General features: G+C 35.1%; 5 non-coding genes across 5 annotated transcripts; all 5 read right to left on the bottom strand.

Annotated features, from left to right (window-relative positions):
• Nucleotides 1–3,595: 3,595 nt before the first annotated feature.
• On the bottom strand, nt 3,596–3,669 carry TRNAN-GUU (transfer RNA asparagine (anticodon GUU)). The gene has a single exon. It is a non-coding gene; the product is annotated as a tRNA-Asn (tRNA).
• Nucleotides 3,670–4,856: 1,187 nt separating this feature from the next.
• TRNAN-AUU (transfer RNA asparagine (anticodon AUU)) lies at nt 4,857–4,930 on the bottom strand. Its single transcript has one exon. It is a non-coding gene; the product is annotated as a tRNA-Asn (tRNA).
• Nucleotides 4,931–10,978: 6,048 nt separating this feature from the next.
• Nucleotides 10,979–11,052, bottom strand: TRNAN-GUU (transfer RNA asparagine (anticodon GUU)). Its single transcript has one exon. It is a non-coding gene; the product is annotated as a tRNA-Asn (tRNA).
• A 3,037-nt stretch (nt 11,053–14,089) lies between these two features.
• On the bottom strand, nt 14,090–14,163 carry TRNAN-GUU (transfer RNA asparagine (anticodon GUU)). The gene has a single exon. It is a non-coding gene; the product is annotated as a tRNA-Asn (tRNA).
• A 5,936-nt stretch (nt 14,164–20,099) lies between these two features.
• On the bottom strand, nt 20,100–20,173 carry TRNAN-GUU (transfer RNA asparagine (anticodon GUU)). The gene has a single exon. It is a non-coding gene; the product is annotated as a tRNA-Asn (tRNA).
• Nucleotides 20,174–20,380: the final 207 nt, after the last annotated feature.

Here is a 20,380-nt window from a genome sequence, read left to right as displayed (position 1 = left end):
TTCTGATGCCCCAGAGGAATACTGAGTTACATATAGTTGTCTTGAAAATTACATGCAAACAATTTGGGGTTGATTCAAATAGCTGATACACCACATTTTATGTGAGTAACTGACTATAAGCTACACTTATGGTAGCTCCAAACTTGCACCAATTTGTTGTAGCCACATAATGCTACATAAAAAAGTGATATCGGTTTGCTAGGGGTCCAATTTCAACTGCTGTAACTGGTGTTACTATACTGTTGCAAGATTAACTTACTCCCTTTTTAAATAATTGAATCAACTTCTCAGAATTAACCCAGTGGATCCCAGTATCTGCTATATATTAATACATTTTTCTTATTCTTCTGGCTATAAGTCACTGTGAATTTTTAGCTTATTCTCTATGTCTTCTTAGGACTGATCACTTGTTTTCAATTTGTAAAGTTCTTTCTAGTATTATCTAACTCTAGCTGGAAAGCCATGGATGTAGAGTTAGTAAAGTCATAGCTGTTAATTTCCATGTAAGTTTGTGTATTGAGATAAAATGAAGACAAATGCCTGGTAAATTTTGTCAAATACCACAAAATAACAAATACTAAACACGTCCCTGGGTGGTCTTGAACTACCAACCTTTCTGTTAACAGCCGAACTCGCTAACCAATTGCGCCTCAGAGACACGTGAAAGTGCTTTCTAATGGATATTATCAGTAAGGGAAGATGAACCAGCAGAACTGAACTTAAACTGCATAAAAGTTTCTAACTTGGATCATTTCTTACAAATGGACACTATAATATGAACTTGTGCAAAGTAAGAAATAACAGGATTATACCCTGTGAATTGAGAATTTTGTCAGGGTGTGAAAATATCTTAGTCATGATGGGGGCAAATCAATCCAGTTATAAAAGGGTTGAAATAGTTGGATTTCAGATAGTCCAAGGATCCAAGTATATGAGAACTTATTTGCAGTGTTATGAAAAATTCTATTGATGTATTCACAATGATAGATGTGCCAAATTGTATTTATAATAAAGATAGAAAATGGTGGAACTGAGTTTTTTCAATATAAAGCTATATGGCATTTGGTAGCACTCAAAATATGTGTTATAAATTTGTGGGTATACTTAGGAATATCAGAAATATAATGAGATAAAAGGGAATATGACAGGGAGTTGGGCATTAAAATTCCTATGAAAAGGTAAGTAAGACAATGTATCTCTGTTCACAATGGAAGTAAGTTGGGACAGTGCCACCAGATGTGGGACAGTTTCCTCAGCCCCACAAAGTCTCCAACACAATGATGATAAAGAAGGAAACATTTAATGAAATCATTAGTGTACTAAATACCAACGATAATGGGATTTCACTAAACTTGATGCTAATGGATGTTTTTGAGATGTTATTTCTAAATGTAATCCAGTCCGCATTCTCCAGATAAGATTTTGGAACCAAAATTTGCAGCAATATATCAAGTGAAACATAACATTCCTGACCAAAATTCTTCACTGTTTTTATTTTCTTCTGATGCCCCTGAGGACTGCTGAGTTACATATAGTTGTCTTGAAAATTACATGCAAACAATTTGGGGTTGATTCAAAGAGCTGATAAACCACATTTCTTGTGAGAAAATGACTATAGGCTTCACTTATGGTAGCTCCAAACTTGCACCAATTTGTTGTAGCCCCATAATGCTGCATAAAAAAGTGATATCGGGTTGCTAGGTGTCCAATTTCAACTGCTGTTACTGGTGTTACTATAATGTTGCAAGGTTAACTTACCCCCTTTGTAAATAATTGAAACAACTTCTCAGAATTAACCCAGTGGATCCCAGTATCTGGTATATATTAATAAATTTTTATTATTCTTCTGGCTAAAAGTCACTTTGAATTTTTAGCTTATTCTCTATATCTTCTTAGGACTGATCACTTGTGTTCAATTTGTAAAGTTCTTTCTAGTATTATCTAACACTAGCTGGAAAGCCATGGATGTAGAGTTAGTAAAGTCATAGCTGTTAATTTCCATGTAAGTTTGTGTATTGAGGTAAAATGAATACAAATGCCTGGTAATTTTTGTCAAATACAGAATCCTCCTGCCACAGAATAACAAATACTAAACATGTCACTGGGTGGGATGGAACCACCAACCTTTCGGTTAACAGCCGAACGCGCTAACCAATTGCACCACAGAGACACGTGAAAGTGCTTTCTAATGGATATAATCAGTAAGAGAAGATGAACCAGCAGAACTGAACTTAAACTGTTTAAAAGTTTCTAACTTGGATCATTTCTTACAAATGTACACTATAATATGAACATGTGCAAAGTAAGAAATAACAGGATTATTCCCTGTGAATTGAGAATTTTGTCAGGGTGTCAAAATATCTTAGTCATGATGGGGGTGAATCAATTTAGTTATAAAAGGGTTGAAATAGGGGGATTTCAGTTAGTCCAAGGATCCTAGTATATGAGAACTTATTTGCAGTGTTATGAAAAATACTGGTGATGTATTCACAATGATAGATGTGCCAAATTGTATTTTTAATAAAGATCGAGAATGGTGGAACTGAGTTTTTTCAAAATAAAGCTATATGGCATTTGGTAGCACTCAAAATATGTGTTATAAATTTGTGGGTATACTTAGGAATATCAGAAATATAATGAGATAAAAGGGAATATGACAGGGAGTTGGGCATTAAAATTCCGATGAGAAGGTAAGTAAGACAATGTATCTCTGTCCACAATTGAAGTAAGTTGGGACAGTGCCACCAGATGTGGGACACTTTCCTCAGCCCCACAAAGTCTCCAACACAATGGTGATAAAGAAGGAAACATTTTATGAAATCATTAAGGTACTAAATACCAACGATAATGGGATTTCACTAAACTTGAGGCTAATGGATGTTTTTGAGATGTTATTTCTAAATGTAATCCAGTCCGCATTCTCCAGATAAGATTTTGGAACCAAAATTTGATTCAATATATCAAGTGAAGAATAACATTCCTGACCAAAATTCTTCACTGTTTTTATTTTTTTCTGATGCCCCAGAGGAATGCTGAGTTACATATAGTTGTCTTGAAAATTACATGCAAACAATTTGGGGATGATTCAAAGAGCTGATACACCACATTTCCTGTGAGTAACTGACTATAAGCTACACTTATGGTAGCTCCAAACTTGCACCAATTTGTTGTAGCCCCATAATGCTACATAAAAAAGTGATATCGGATTGCTAGGGGTCCAATTTCAACTGCTGTAACTTGTGTTACTATACTGTTGCAAGATTAACTTACTCCCTTTTTAAATAATTGAATCAACTTCTCAGAATTAACCCAGTGGATCCCAGTATCTGGTATATATTAATACATTTTTCTTATTCTTCTGGCTAAAAGTCACTGTGAATTTTTAGCTTATTCTCTATATCTTCTTAGGACTGATCACTTGTTTTCAATTTGTAAAGTTCTTTCTAGTATTATCTAACACTAGCTGGAAAGCCATGGATGTAGAGTTAGTAAAGTCATAGCTGTTAATTTCCATGTAAGTTTGTGTATTGAGGTAAAATGAAGACAAATACCAGGTAAATTTTGTCTAATACCACAAAATAACAAATACTAAACACGTCCCTGGGTGGTCTTGAACTACCAACCTTTCGGTTAACAGCCGAACGCGCTAACCAATTGCGCCACAGAGACACGTGAAATTGCTTTCTAATGGATATTATCAGTAAGGGAAGATGAACCAGCAGAACTGAACTTAAACTGCATAAAAGTTTCTAACTTGAATCATTTCTTACAATATCAAAAATATAATGAGATAAAAGGGAATATGACAGGGAGTTGGGCATTAAAATTCCAATGAGAAGGTAAGTAAAACAATGTATCTCTGTCCACAATGGAAGTAAGTTGGGACAGTGCCACCAGATGTGGGACAGTTTCCTCAGCCCCACAAAGTCTCCAACACAATGGTGATAAAGAAGGAAACATTTTATGAAATCATTAAGGTACTAAATACCAACGATAATGGGATTTCACTAAACTTGAGGCTAATGGATGTTTTTGAGATGTTATCTCTAAATGTAATCCAGTCCTCTTGGTGTGAGTGGTGTAAATGCTTTTAACATCAAAGGGAATTAGCTCAAATGATAGAGTGCTCGATTAGCATGCGAGAGCTAGTGGGATCGATTCCCGCATTCTCCAGATAATATTTTGGAACCAAAATTTGCTGCAATATATCAAGTGAAGAATAACATTCCTGACCAAAATTCTTCACTGTTTTTATTTTCTTCTGATGCCCCAGAGGAATGCAGAGTTACATATAGTTGTATTGAAAGTTACATGCAAACAATTTGGGGTTGATTCAAAGAGCTGATACACCACATTTAATGTGAGTAACTGACTATAAGCCACACTTATGGTAGCTCCAAACTTGCACCAATTTGTTGTAGCACCATATGCTGTATAAAAAAGTGATATCGGGTTGCTAGTTGTCCAATTTCAACTGCTGTAACTGGTGTTACTATACTGTTGCAAGGTTAACTTACCCCCTTTGTAAATAATTGAATCAACTTCTCAGAATTAACCCAGTGGATCCCAGTATCTGGTATATATTAATACATTTTTTCTTATTCTTCTCGCTAAAAGTCACTGTGAATTTTTAGCTTATTCTCTATATCTTCTTAGGACTGATCACTTGTTTTCAATTTGTAAAGTTCTTTCTATTATTATCTAACACTAGTTGGAAAGCCATGGATGTTGAGTTAGTAAAGTCATAGCTGTTAATTTCCATGTAAGTTTGTGTATTGAGGTAAAATGAAGACAAATGTCTGGTAAATTTCGTCAAATAAAGAATCCTCCTGCCACAGAATAACAAATACTAAACACGTCCCTGGGTGGGGTTGAACCACCAACCTTTCAGTTAATAGCTGAACACGCTAACCAATTGCGCCACAGAGACACGTGAAAGTGCTTTCTAATGAATATTATCAGTAAGCGAAGATGAACCAGCTGAACTGAACTTAAACTGTTTAAAAGTTTCTAACTTGGATCATTTCTTACAAATGTACACTATAATATGAACATGTGCAAAGTAAGAAATAACAGGATTATACCCTGTAAATTGAGAATTTTGTCAGGGTGTGAAAATATCTTAGTCGTGATGGGGGTGAATCAATTTAGTTATAAAAGGGTTGAAATAGGGGGATTTCAGTTAGTCCAAGGATCCAAGTATATGAGAACTTATTTGCAGTGTTATGAAAAATTCTGGTGATGTATTCACAATGATAGATGTGCCAAATTGTATTTATAATAAAGATAGAGAATGGTGTAACTGAGTTTTTTCAATATAAAGCTATATGGCATTTGGTAGCACTCAAAATATGTGTTATAAATTTGTGGGTATACTTAGGAATATCAGAAATATAATGAGATAAAAGGGAATATGACAGGGAGTTGGGCATTAAAATTCCGATGAGAAGGTAAGTAAGACAATGTATCTCTGTCCACAATGGAAGTAAGTTGGGACAGTGCCACCAGATGTGGGACAGTTTCCTCAGCCCCACAAAGTCTCCAACACAATGGTGATAAAGAAGGAAACATTTTATGAAATCATTAAGGTACTAAATACCAACGATAATGGGATTTCACTAAACTTGAGGCTAATGGAAGTTTTTGAGATGTTATTTCTAAATGTAATCCAGTCCGCATTCTCCAGATAAGATTTTGCAACCAAAATTTGCTGCAATATATCAAGTGAAGAATAACATTCCAGACCAAAATTCTTCACTGTTTTTATTTTCTTCTGATGCCCCAGAGGAATGCGGAGTGACATATAGTTTTCTTGAAAATTACATGCAAACAATTTGGGGTTGATTCAAAGAGCTGATACACCACATTTCCTGTGAGTAACTGACTATAAGCCACACTTATGGTAGCTCCAAACTTGCAGCAATTTGTTGTAGCCCCATAATGCTGCATAAAAAAGTGATATTGGGTTGCTAGGGGTCCAATTTCAACTGCTGTAACTGGTGTTACTATACTGTTGCAAGGTTAACTTACCCCCTTTGTAAATGATTGAATCAACTTCTCAGAATTAACCCAGTGGATCCCAGTATCGTGTACATATTAATAAATTTTTCTTATTCTTCTTGCTAAAAGTCACTGTGGATTTTTAGCTTATTCTCTATATCTTCTTAGGACTGATCACTTGTTTTCAATTTGTAAAGTTCTTTCTAGTATTATCTAACACTAGCTGGAAAGCCATGGATGTAGAGTTAGTAAAGTCATAGCTGTTAATTTCCATGTAAGTTTGTGTATTGAGGTAAAGTGAAGACAAAGGCCTGGTAAATTTTGTCAAATACCACAAAATAAGAAATACTAAACACTTCCCTGGGTGGTCTTGAACTACCAACCTTTCGGTTAACAGCCGAACGCGCTAACCAATTGCGCCTCAGAGACACGTGAAAGTGCTTTCTAATGGATATTATCAGTAAGGGAAGATGAACCAGCAGAACTGAACTTAAACTGCATAAAAGTTTCTAACTTGGATCATTTCTTACAAATGGACACTATAATATGAACTTGTGCAAAGTAAGAAATAACAGGATTATACCCTGTGAATTGAGAATTTTGTCAGGGTGTGAAAATATCTTAGTCATGATGGGGGCAAATCAATCCAGTTATAAAAGGGTTGAAATAGTTGGATTTCAGATAGTCCAAGGATCCAAGTATATGAGAACTTATTTGCAGTGTTATGAAAAATTCTATTGATGTATTCACAATGATAGATGTGCCAAATTGTATTTATAATAAAGATAGAAAATGGTGGAACTGAGTTTTTTCAATATAAAGCTATATGGCATTTGGTAGCACTCAAAATATGTGTTATAAATTTGTGGGTATACTTAGGAATATCAGAAATATAATGAGATAAAAGGGAATATGACAGGGAGTTGGGCATTAAAATTCCTATGAAAAGGTAAGTAAGACAATGTATCTCTGTTCACAATGGAAGTAAGTTGGGACAGTGCCACCAGATGTGGGACAGTTTCCTCAGCCCCACAAAGTCTCCAACACAATGATGATAAAGAAGGAAACATTTAATGAAATCATTAGTGTACTAAATACCAACGGTAATGGGATTTCACTAAACTTGATGCTAATGGATGTTTTTGAGATGTTATTTCTAAATGTAATCCACTCTGCATTCTCCAGATAAGATTTTGGAACCAAAATTTGATTCAATATATCAAGTGAAGAATAACATTCCTGACCAAAATTCTTCACTGTTTTTATTTTTTTCTGATGCCCCAGAGGAATGCTGAGTTACATATAGTTGTCTTGAAAATTACATGCAAACAATTTGGGGATGATTCAAAGAGCTGATACACCACATTTCCTGTGAGTAACTGACTATAAGCCACACTTATGGTAGCTCCAAACTTGCAGCAATTTGTTGTAGCCCCATAATGCTGCATAAAAAAGTGATATTGGGTTGCTAGGGGTCCAATTTCAACTGCTGTAACTGGTGTTACTATACTGTTGCAAGGTTAACTTACCCCCTTTGTAAATGATTGAATCAACTTCTCAGAATTAACCAAGTGGATCCCAGTATGGTGTACATATTAATACATTTTTCTTATTCTTCTGGCTAAAAGTCACTGTGAATTTTTAGCTTATTCTCTATATCTTCTTAGGACTGATCACTTGTTTTCAATTTGTAAAGTTCTTTCTAGTATTATCTAACACTAGCTGGAAAGCCATGGATGTAGAGTTAGTAAAGTCATAGCTGTTAATTTCCATGTAAGTTTGTGTATTGAGGTAAAATGAAGACAAATGCCTGGTAAATTTTGTCAAATACCACAAAATAACAAATACTAAACACTTCCCTGGGTGGTCTTGAACTACCAACCTTTCGGTTAACAGCCGAACGCGCTAACCAATTGCGCCTCAGAGACACGTGAAAGTGCTTTCTAATGGATATTATCAGTAAGGGAAGATGAACCAGCAGAACTGAACTTAAACTGCATGAAAGTTTCTAACTTGGATCATTTCTTACAAATGGACACTATAATATGAACTTGTGCAAAGTAAGAAATAACAGGATTATACCCTGTGAATTGAGAATTTTGTCAGGGTGTGAAAATATCTTAGTCATGATGAGGGCAAATCAATCCAGTTATAAAAGGGTTGAAATAGGGGGATTTCAGATAGTCCAAGGATCCAAGTATATGAGAACTTATTTGCAGTGTTATGAAAAATTCTATTGATGTATTCACAATGATAGATGTGCCAAATTGTATTTAGAATAAAGATAGAAAATGGTGGAACTGAGTTTTTTCAATATAAAGCTATATGGCATTGGGTAGCACTCAAAATATGTGTTATAAATTTGTGGGTATACTTAGGAATATCAGAAATATAATGAGATAAAAGGGAATATGACAGGGAGTTGGGCATTAAAATTCCTATGAGAAGGTAAGTAAGACAATGTATCTCTGTCCACAATGGAAGTAAGTTGGGACAGTGCCACCAGATGTGGGACAGTTTCCTCAGCCCCACAAAGTCTCCAACACAATGATGATAAAGAAGAAAACATTTAATGAAATCATTAGTGTACTAAATACCAACGATAATGGGATTTCACTAAACTTGAGGCTAATGGATGTTTTTGAGATGTTATTTCTAAATGTAATCCAGTCTGCATTCTCCAGATAAGATTTTGGAACCAAAATTTGCTGCAATATATCAAGTGAAACATAACATTCCTGACCAAAATTCTTCACTGTTTTTATTTTCTTCTGATGCCCCTGAGGACTGCTGAGTTACATATAGTTGTCTTGAAAATTACATGCAAACAATTTGGGGTTGATTCAAAGAGCTGATAAACCACATTTCTTGTGAGAAACTGACTATAGGAATCATTTATGGTAGCTCCAAACTTGCACCAATTTGTTGTAGCCCCATAATGCTGCATAAAAAAGTGATATCGGGTTGCTAGGGGTCCAATTTCAACTGCTGTAACTGGTGTTACTATAATGTTGCAAGGTTAACTTACCCGCTTTGTAAATAATTGAATCAACTTCTCAGAATTAACCCAGTGGATCCCAGTATCTGGTATATATTAATACATTTTTATTATTCTTCTGGCTAAAAGTCACTTTGAATTTTTAGCTTATTCTCTATATCTTCTTAGGACTGATCACTTGTGTTCAATTTGTAAAGTTCTTTCTAGTATTATCTAACACTAGCTGGAAAACCATGGATGTAGAGTTAGTAAAGTCATAGCTGTTAATTTCCATGTAAGTTTGTGTATTGAGGTAAAATGAATACAAATGCCTGGTAATTTTTGTCAAAAACAGAATCCTCCTGCCACAGAATAACAAATACTAAACATGTCCCTGGGTGGGATGGAACCACCAACCTTTCGGTTAACAGCCAAACGCGCTAACCAATTGCACCACAGAGACACGTGAAAGTGTTTTCTAATGGATATAATCAGTAAGGGAAGATGAACCAGCAGAACTGAACTTAAACTGTTTAAAAGTTTCTAACTTGGATCATTTCTTACAAATGTACACTATAATATGAACATGTGCAAAGTAAGAAATAACAGGATTATTCCCTGTGAATTGAGAATTTTGTCAGGGTGTCAAAATATCTTAGTCATGATGGGGGTGAATCAATTTAGTTATAAAAGGGTTGAAATAGGGGGATTTCAGTTAGTCCAAGGATCCTAGTATATGAGAACTTATTTGCAGTGTTATGAAAAATTCTGGTGATGTATTCACAATGATAGATGTGCCAAATTGTATTTTTAATAAAGATAGAGAATGGTGGAACTGAGTTTTTTCAATATAAAGCTATATGGCATTTGGTAGCACTCAAAATATGTGTTATAAATTTGTGGGTATACTTAGGAATATCAGAAATATAATGAGATAAAAGGGAATATGACAGGGAGTTGGGCATTAAAATTCCTATGAGAAGGTAAGTAAGACAATGTATCTCTGTCCACAATTGAAGTAAGTTGGGACAGTGCCACCAGATGTGGGACAGTTTCCTCAGCCCCACAAATTCTCCAACACAATGGTGATAAAGAAGGAAACATTTTATGAAATCATTAAGGTACTAAATATCAACGATAATGCGATTTCACTAAACTAGAGGCTAATGGATGTTTTTGAGATGTTATCTCTAAATGTAATCCAGTCCTCTTGGTGTGAGTGGTGTAAATGCTTTTAACATCAAAGGGGAATTAGCTCAAATGGTAGAGCGCTCGCTTTGCATGCGAGAGGTAGCGGGATAGATGCCCGCATTCTCCAGATAAGATTTTGGAACCAAAATTTGATTCAATATATCAAGTGAAGAATAACATTCCTGACCAAAATTCTTCACTGTTTTTATTTTTTTCTGATGCCCCAGAGGAATGCTGAGTTACATATAGTTGTCTTGAAAATTACATGCAAACAATTTGGGGTTGATTCAAAGAGCTGATAAACCACATTTCTTGTGAGAAACTGACTATAGGCATCATTTATGGTAGCTCCAAACTTGCACCAATTTGTTGTAGCCCCATAATGCTGCATAAAAAAGTGATATCGGGTTGCTAGGGGTCCAATTTCAACTGCTGTAACTGGTGTTACTATAATGTTGCAAGGTTAACTTACCCCCTTTGTAAATAATTGAATCAACTTCTCAGAATTAACCCAGTGGATCCCAGTATCTGGTATATATTAATACATTTTTATTATTCTTCTGGCTAAAAGTCACTTTGAATTTTTAGCTTATTCTCTATATCTTCTTAGGACTGATCACTTGTGTTCAATTTGTAAAGTTCTTTCTAGTATTATCTAACACTAGCTGGAAAACCATGGATGTAGAGTTAGTAAAGTCATAGCTGTTAATTTCCATGTAAGTTTGTGTATTGAGGTAAAATGAATACAAATGCCTGGTAATTTTTGTCAAATACAGAATCCTCCTGCCACAGAATAACAAATACTAAACATGTCCCTGGGTGGGATGGAACCACCAACCTTTCGGTTAACAGCCGAACGCGCTAACCAATTGCACCACAGAGACACGTGAAAGTGTCTTCTAATGGATATAATCAGTAAGGGAAGATGAACCAGCAGAACTGAACTTAAACTGTTTAAAAGTTTCTAACTTGGATCATTTCTTACAAATGTACACTATAATATGAACATGTGCAAAGTAAGAAATAACAGGATTATTCCCTGTGAATTGAGAATTTTGTAAGGGTGTCAAAATATCTTAGTCATGATGGGGGTGAATCAATTTAGTTATAAAAGGGTTGAAATAGGGGGATTTCAGTTAGTCCAAGGATCCTAGTATATGAGAACTTATTTGCAGTGTTATGAAAAATTCTGGTGATGTATTCACAATGATAGATGTGCCAAATTGTATTTTTAATAAAGATAGAGAATGGTGGAACTGAGTTTTTTCAATATAAAGCTATATGGCATTTGGTAGCACTCAAAATATGTGTTATAAATTTGTGGGTATACTTAGGAATATCAGAAATATAATGAGATAAAAGGGAATATGACAGGGAGTTGGGCATTAAAATTCCTATGAGAAGGTAAGTAAGACAATGTATCTCTGTCCACAATTGAAGTAAGTTGGGACAGTGCCACCAGATGTGGGACAGTTTCCTCAGCCCCACAAAGTCTCCAACACAATGGTGATAAAGAAGGAAACATTTTATGAAATCATTAAGGTACTAAATATCAACGATAATGGGATTTCACTAAACTAGAGGCTAATGGATGTTTTTGAGATGTTATCTCTAAATGTAATCCAGTCCTCTTGGTGTGAGTGGTGTAAATGCTTTTAACATCAAAGGGGAATTAGCTCAAATGGTAGAGCGCTCGCTTTGCATGCAAGAGGTAGCGGGATAGATGCCCGCATTCTCCAGATAAGATTTTGGAACCAAAATTTGATTCAATATATCAAGTGAAGAATAACATTCCAGACCAAAATTCTTCACTGTTTTTATTTTCTTCTGATGCCCCAGAGGAATGCGGAGTGACATATAGTTGTCTTGAAAATTACATGCAAACAATTTGGGGTTGATTCAAAGAGCTGATACACCACATTTCCTGTGAGTAACTGACTATAAGCCACACTTATGGTAGCTCCAAACTTGCAGCAATTTGTTGTAGCCCCATAATGCTGCATAAAAAAGTGATATTGGGTTGCTAGGGGTCCAATTTCAACTGCTGTAACTGGTGTTACTATACTGTTGCAAGGTTAACTTACCCCCTTTGTAAATGATTGAATCAACTTCTCAGAATTAACCCAGTGGATCCCAGTATCGTGTACATATTAATAAATTTTTCTTATTCTTCTTGCTAAAAGTCACTGTGAATTTTTAGCTTATTCTCTATATCTTCTTAGGACTGATCACTTGTTTTCAATTTGTAAAGTTCTTTCTAGTATTATCTAACACTAGCTGGAAAGCCATGGATGTAGAGTTAGTAAAGTCATAGCTGTTAATTTCCATGTAAGTTTGTGTATTGAGGTAAAATGAAGACAAATGCCTGGTAAATTTTGTCAAATACCACAAAATAAGAAATACTAAACACTTCCCTGGGTGGTCTTGAACTACCAACCTTTCGGTTAACAGCCGAACGCGCTAACCAATTGCGCCTCAGAGACACGTGAAAGTGCTTTCTAATGGATATTATCAGTAAGGGAAGATGAACCAGCAGAACTGAACTTAAACTGCATAAAAGTTTCTAACTTGGATCATTTCTTACAAATGGACACTATAATATGAACTTGTGCAAAGTAAGAAATAACAGGATTATACCCTGTGAATTGAGAATTTTGTCAGGGTGTGAAAATATCTTAGTCATGATGGGGTCAAATCAATCCAGTTATAAAAGGGTTGAAATAGGGGGATTTCAGTTAGTCCAATGGCCCAAGTATATGAGAACTTATTTGCAGTGTTATGAAAAATTCTATTGATGTATTCACAATGATAGATGTGCCAAATTGTATTTATAATAAAGATAGAGAATGGTGGAACTGAGTTTTTTCAATATAAAGCTATATGGCATTTGGTAGCACTCAAAATATGTGTTATAAATTTGTGGGTATACTTAGGAATATCAGAAATATAATGAGATAAAAGGGAATATGACAGGGAGTTGGGCATTAAAATTCCTATGAGAAGGTAAGTAAGACAATGTATCTCTGTCCACAATGGAAGTAAGTTGGGACAGTGCCACCAGATGTGGGACAGTTTCCTCAGCCCCACAAAGTCTCCAACACAATGATGATAAAGAAGGAAACATTTAATGAAATCATTAGTGTACTAAATACCAACGATAATGGGATTTCACTAAACTTGAGGCTAATGGATGTTTTTGAGATGTTATTTCTAAATGTAATCCAGTCTGCATTCTCCAGATAAGATTTTGGAACCAAAATTTGCTGCAATATATCAAGTGAAACATAACATTCCTGACCAAAATTCTTCACTGTTTTTATTTTCTTCTGATGCCCCTGAGGACTGCTGAGTTACATATAGTTGTCTTGAAAATTACATGCAAACAATTTGGGGTTGATTCAAAGAGCTGATAAACCACATTTCTTGTGAGAAACTGACTATAGGCTTCACTTATGGTAGCTCCAAACTTGCACCAATTTGTTGTAACCCCATAATGCTGCATAAAAAAGTGATATCGGGTTGCTAGGGGTCCAATTTCAACTGCTGTAACTGGTGTTACTATAATGTTGCAAGGTTAACTTACCCCCTTTGTAAATAATTGAATCAACTTCTCAGAATTAACCCAGTGGATCCCAGTATCTGGTATATATTAATAAATTTTTATTATTCTTCTGGCTAAAAGTCACTTTGAATTTTTAGCTTATTCTCTATATCTTCTTAGGACTGATCACTTGTGTTCAATTTGTAAAGTTCTTTCTAGTATTATCTAACACTAGCTGGAAAGCCATGGATGTAGAGTTAGTAAAGTCATAGCTGTTAATTTCCATTTAAGTTTGTGTATTGAGGTAAAATGAATACAAATGCCTGGTAATTTTTGTCAAATACAGAATCCTCCTGCCACAGAATAACAAATACTAAACATGTCCCTGGGTGGGATGGAACCACCAACCTTTCGGTTAACAGCCGAACGCGCTAACCAATTGCACCACAGAGACACGTGAAAGTGCTTTCTAATGGATATAATCAGTAAGGGAAGATGAACCAGCAGAACTGAACTTAAACTGTTTAAAAGTTTCTAACTTGGATCATTTCTTACAAATGTACACTATAATATGAACATGTGCAAAGTAAGAAATAACAGGATTATACCCTGTAAATTGAGAATTTTGTCAGGGTGTGAAAATATCTTAGTCGTGATGGGGGTGAATCAATTTAGTTATAAAAGGGTTGAAATAGGGGGATTTCAGTTAGTCCAAGGATCCAAGTATATGAGAACTTATTTGCAGTGTTATGAAAAATTCTGGTGATGTATTCACAATGATAGATGTGCCAAATTGTATTTATAATAAAGATAGAGAATGGTGTAACTGAGTTTTTTCAATATAAAGCTATATGGCATTTGGTAGCACTCAAAATATGTGTTATAAATTTGTGGGTATACTTAGGAATATCAGAAATATACTGAGATAAAAGGGAATATGACAGGGAGTTGGGCATTAAAATTCCGATGAGAAGGTAAGTAAGACAATGTATCTCTGTCCACAATGGAAGTAAGTTGGGACAGTGCCACCAGATGTGGGACAGTTTCCTCAGCCCCACAAAGTCTCCAACACAATGGTGATAAAGAAGGAAACATTTTATGAAATCATTAAGGTACTAAATACCAACGATAATGGGATTTCACTAAACTTGAGGCTAATGGAAGTTTTTGAGATGTTATTTCTAAATGTAATCCAGTCCGCATTCTCCAGATAAGATTTTGCAACCAAAATTTGCTGCAATATATCAAGTGAAGAATAACATTCCAGACCAAAATTCTTCACTGTTTTTATTTTCTTCTGATGCCCCAGAGGAATGCGGAGTGACATATAGTTGTCTTGAAAATTACATGCAAACAATTTGGGGTTGATTCAAAGAGCTGATACACCACATTTCCTGTGAGTAACTGACTATAAGCCACACTTATGGTAGCTCCAAACTTGCAGCAATTTGTTGTAGCCCCATAATGCTGCATAAAAAAGTGATATTGGGTTGCTAGGGGTCCAATTTCAACTGCTGTAACTGGTGTTACTATACTGTTGCAAGGTTAACTTACCCCCTTTGTAAATGATTGAATCAACTTCTCAGAATTAACCCAGTGGATCCCAGTATCGTGTACATATTAATAAATTTTTCTTATTCTTCTTGCTAAAAGTCACTGTGGATTTTTAGCTTATTCTCTATATCTTCTTAGGACTGATCACTTGTTTTCAATTTGTAAAGTTCTTTCTAGTATTATCTAACACTAGCTGGAAAGCCATGGATGTAGAGTTAGTAAAGTCATAGCTGTTAATTTCCATGTAAGTTTGTGTATTGAGGTAAAGTGAAGACAAAGGCCTGGTAAATTTTGTCAAATACCACAAAATAAGAAATACTAAACACTTCCCTGGGTGGTCTTGAACTACCAACCTTTCGGTTAACAGCCGAATGCGCTAACCAATTGCGCCTCAGAGACACGTGAAAGTGCTTTCTAATGGATATTATCAGTAAGGGAAGATGAACCAGCAGAACTGAACTTAAACTGCATAAAAGTTTCTAACTTGGATCATTTCTTACAAATGGACACTATAATATGAACTTGTGCAAAGTAAGAAATAACAGGATTATACCCTGTGAATTGAGAATTTTGTCAGGGTGTGAAAATATCTTAGTCATGATGGGGTCAAATCAATCCAGTTATAAAAGGGTTGAAATAGGGGGATTTCAGTTAGTCCAATGGCCCAAGTATATGAGAACTTATTTGCAGTGTTATGAAAAATTCTATTGATGTATTCACAATGATAGATGTGCCAAATTGTATTTATAATAAAGATAGAGAATGGTGGAACTGAGTTTTTTCAATATAAAGCTATATGGCATTTGGTAGCACTCAAAATATGTGTTATAAATTTGTGGGTATACTTAGGAATATCAGAAATATAATGAGATAAAAAGGGAATATGACAGGGAGTTGGGCATTAAAATTCCTATGAGAAGGTAAGTAAGACAATGTATCTCTGTCCACAATGGAAGTAAGTTGGGACAGTGCCACCAGATGTGGGACAGTTTCCTCAGCCCCACAAAGTCTCCAACACAATGATGATAAAGAAGGAAACATTTTATGAAATCATTAAGGTACTAAATACCAACAATAATGGGATTTCACTAAACTTGAGGCTAATGGATGTTTTTGAGATGTTATTTCTAAATGTAATCCAGTCCGCATTCTCCAGATAAGATTTTGGAACCAAAATTTGCTGCAATATATCAAGTGAAGAATAACATTCCTGACCAAAATTCTTCACTGTTTTTATTTTCTTCTGATGCCCCAGAGGAATACTGAGTTACATATAGTTGTCTTGAAAATTACATGCAAACAATTTGGGGTTGATTCAAATAGCTGATACACCACATTTTATGTGAGTAACTGACTATAAGCTACACTTATGGTAGCTCCAAACTTGCACCAATTTGTTGTAGCCACATAATGCTACATAAAAAAGTGATATCGGTTTGCTAGGGGTCCAATTTCAACTGCTGTAACTGGTGTTACTATACTGTTGCAAGATTAACTTACTCCCTTTTTAAATAATTGAATCAACTTCTCAGAATTAACCCAGTGGATCCCAGTATCTGCTATATATTAATACATTTTTCTTATTCTTCTGGCTAAAAGTCACTGTGAATTTTTAGCTTATTCTCTATGTCTTCTTAGGACTGATCACTTGTTTTCAATTTGTAAAGTTCTTTCTAGTATTATCTAACACTAGCTGGAAAGCCATGGATGTAGAGTTAGTAAAGTCATAGCTGTTAATTTCCATGTAAGTTTGTGTATTGAGGTAAAATGAAGACAAATGCCTGGTAAATTTTGTCAAATACCACAAAATAACAAATACTAAACACGTCCCTGGGTGGTCTTGAACTACCAACCTTTCTGTTAACAGCCGAACTCGCTAACCAATTGCGCCTCAGAGACACGTGAAAGTGCTTTCTAATGGATATTATCAGTAAGGGAAGATGAACCAGCAGAACTGAACTTAAACTGCATAAAAGTTTCTAACTTGGATCATTTCTTACAAATGGACACTATAATATGAACTTGTGCAAAGTAAGAAATAACAGGATTATACCCTGTGAATTGAGAATTTTGTCAGGGTGTGAAAATATCTTAGTCATGATGGGGGCAAATCAATCCAGTTATAAAAGGGTTGAAATAGTTGGATTTCAGATAGTCCAAGGATCCAAGTATATGAGAACTTATTTGCAGTGTTATGAAAAATTCTATTGATGTATTCACAATGATAGATGTGCCAAATTGTATTTATAATAAAGATAGAAAATGGTGGAACTGAGTTTTTTCAATATAAAGCTATATGGCATTTGGTAGCACTCAAAATATGTGTTATAAATTTGTGGGTATACTTAGGAATATCAGAAATATAATGAGATAAAAGGGAATATGACAGGGAGTTGGGCATTAAAATTCCTATGAAAAGGTAAGTAAGACAATGTATCTCTGTTCACAATGGAAGTAAGTTGGGACAGTGCCACCAGATGTGGGACAGTTTCCTCAGCCCCACAAAGTCTCCAACACAATGATGATAAAGAAGGAAACATTTAATGAAATCATTAGTGTACTAAATACCAACGATAATGGGATTTCACTAAACTTGATGCTAATGGATGTTTTTGAGATGTTATTTCTAAATGTAATCCAGTCCGCATTCTCCAGATAAGATTTTGGAACCAAAATTTGCAGCAATATATCAAGTGAAACATAACATTCCTGACCAAAATTCTTCACTGTTTTTATTTTCTTCTGATGCCCCTGAGGACTGCTGAGTTACATATAGTTGTCTTGAAAATTACATGCAAACAATTTGGGGTTGATTCAAAGAGCTGATAAACCACATTTCTTGTGAGAAAATGACTATAGGCTTCACTTATGGTAGCTCCAAACTTGCACCAATTTGTTGTAGCCCCATAATGCTGCATAAAAAAGTGATATCGGGTTGCTAGGTGTCCAATTTCAACTGCTGTTACTGGTGTTACTATAATGTTGCAAGGTTAACTTACCCCCTTTGTAAATAATTGAAACAACTTCTCAGAATTAACCCAGTGGATCCCAGTATCTGGTATATATTAATAAATTTTTATTATTCTTCTGGCTAAAAGTCACTTTGAATTTTTAGCTTATTCTCTATATCTTCTTAGGACTGATCACTTGTGTTCAATTTGTAAAGTTCTTTCTAGTATTATCTAACACTAGCTGGAAAGCCATGGATGTAGAGTTAGTAAAGTCATAGCTGTTAATTTCCATGTAAGTTTGTGTATTGAGGTAAAATGAATACAAATGCCTGGTAATTTTTGTCAAATACAGAATCCTCCTGCCACAGAATAACAAATACTAAACATGTCACTGGGTGGGATGGAACCACCAACCTTTCGGTTAACAGCCGAACGCGCTAACCAATTGCACCACAGAGACACGTGAAAGTGCTTTCTAATGGATATAATCAGTAAGAGAAGATGAACCAGCAGAACTGAACTTAAACTGTTTAAAAGTTTCTAACTTGGATCATCTCTTACAAATGTACACTATAATATGAACATGTGCAAAGTAAGAAATAACAGGATTATTCCCTGTGAATTGAGAATTTTGTCAGGGTGTCAAAATATCTTAGTCATGATGGGGGTGAATCAATTTAGTTATAAAAGGGTTGAAATAGGGGGATTTCAGTTAGTCCAAGGATCCTAGTATATGAGAACTTATTTGCAGTGTTATGAAAAATACTGGTGATGTATTCACAATGATAGATGTGCCAAATTGTATTTTTAATAAAGATCGAGAATGGTGGAACTGAGTTTTTTCAAAATAAAGCTATATGGCATTTGGTAGCACTCAAAATATGTGTTATAAATTTGTGGGTATACTTAGGAATATCAGAAATATAATGAGATAAAAGGGAATATGACAGGGAGTTGGGCATTAAAATTCCGATGAGAAGGTAAGTAAGACAATGTATCTCTGTCCACAATTGAAGTAAGTTGGGACAGTGCCACCAGATGTGGGACAGTTTCCTCAGCCCCACAAAGTCTCCAACACAATGGTGATAAAGAAGGAAACATTTTATGAAATCATTAAGGTACTAAATACCAACGATAATGGGATTTCACTAAACTTGAGGCTAATGGATGTTTTTGAGATGTTATTTCTAAATGTAATCCAGTCCGCATTCTCCAGATAAGATTTTGGAACCAAAATTTGATTCAATATATCAAGTGAAGAATAACATTCCTGACCAAAATTCTTCACTGTTTTTATTTTTTTCTGATGCCCCAGAGGAATGCTGAGTTACATATAGTTGTCTTGAAAATTACATGCAAACAATTTGGGGATGATTCAAAGAGCTGATACACCACATTTCCTGTGAGTAACTGACTATAAGCTACACTTATGGTAGCTCCAAACTTGCACCAATTTGTTGTAGCCCCATAATGCTACATAAAAAAGTGATATCGGATTGCTAGGGGTCCAATTTCAACTGCTGTAACTTGTGTTACTATACTGTTGCAAGATTAACTTACTCCCTTTTTAAATAATTGAATCAACTTCTCAGAATTAACCCAGTGGATCCCAGTATCTGGTATATATTAATACATTTTTCTTATTCTTCTGGCTAAAAGGTACTGTGAATTTTTAGCTTATTCTCTATATCTTCTTAGGACTGATCACTTGTTTTCAATTTGTAAAGTTCTTTCTAGTATTATCTAACACTAGCTGGAAAGCCATGGATGTAGAGTTAGTAAAGTCATAGCTGTTAATTTCCATGTAAGTTTGTGTATTGAGGTAAAATGAAGACAAATACCAGGTAAATTTTGTCTAATACCACAAAATAACAAATACTAAACACGTCCCTGGGTGGTCTTGAACTACCAACCTTTCGGTTAACAGCCGAACGCGCTAACCAATTGCGCCACAGAGACACGTGAAATTGCTTTCTAATGGATATTATCAGTAAGGGAAGATGAACCAGCAGAACTGAACTTAAACTGCATAAAAGTTTCTAACTTGGATCATTTCTTACAATATCAAAAATATAATGAGATAAAAGGGAATATGACAGGGAGTTGGGCATTAAAATTCCAATGAGAAGGTAAGTAAGACAATGTATCTCTGTCCACAATGGAAGT

The sequence above is a fragment of the Taudactylus pleione genome, unplaced genomic scaffold (assembly GCF_031769625.1).
Source record: "Taudactylus pleione unplaced genomic scaffold, aTauple2 ptg000174l, whole genome shotgun sequence".
Lineage (NCBI taxonomy): Eukaryota > Metazoa > Chordata > Amphibia > Anura > Myobatrachidae > Taudactylus > Taudactylus pleione.
The sequence above is the reverse complement of the archived record's forward strand: the minus strand, read 5'-3'. Positions and strand labels throughout refer to the sequence as shown.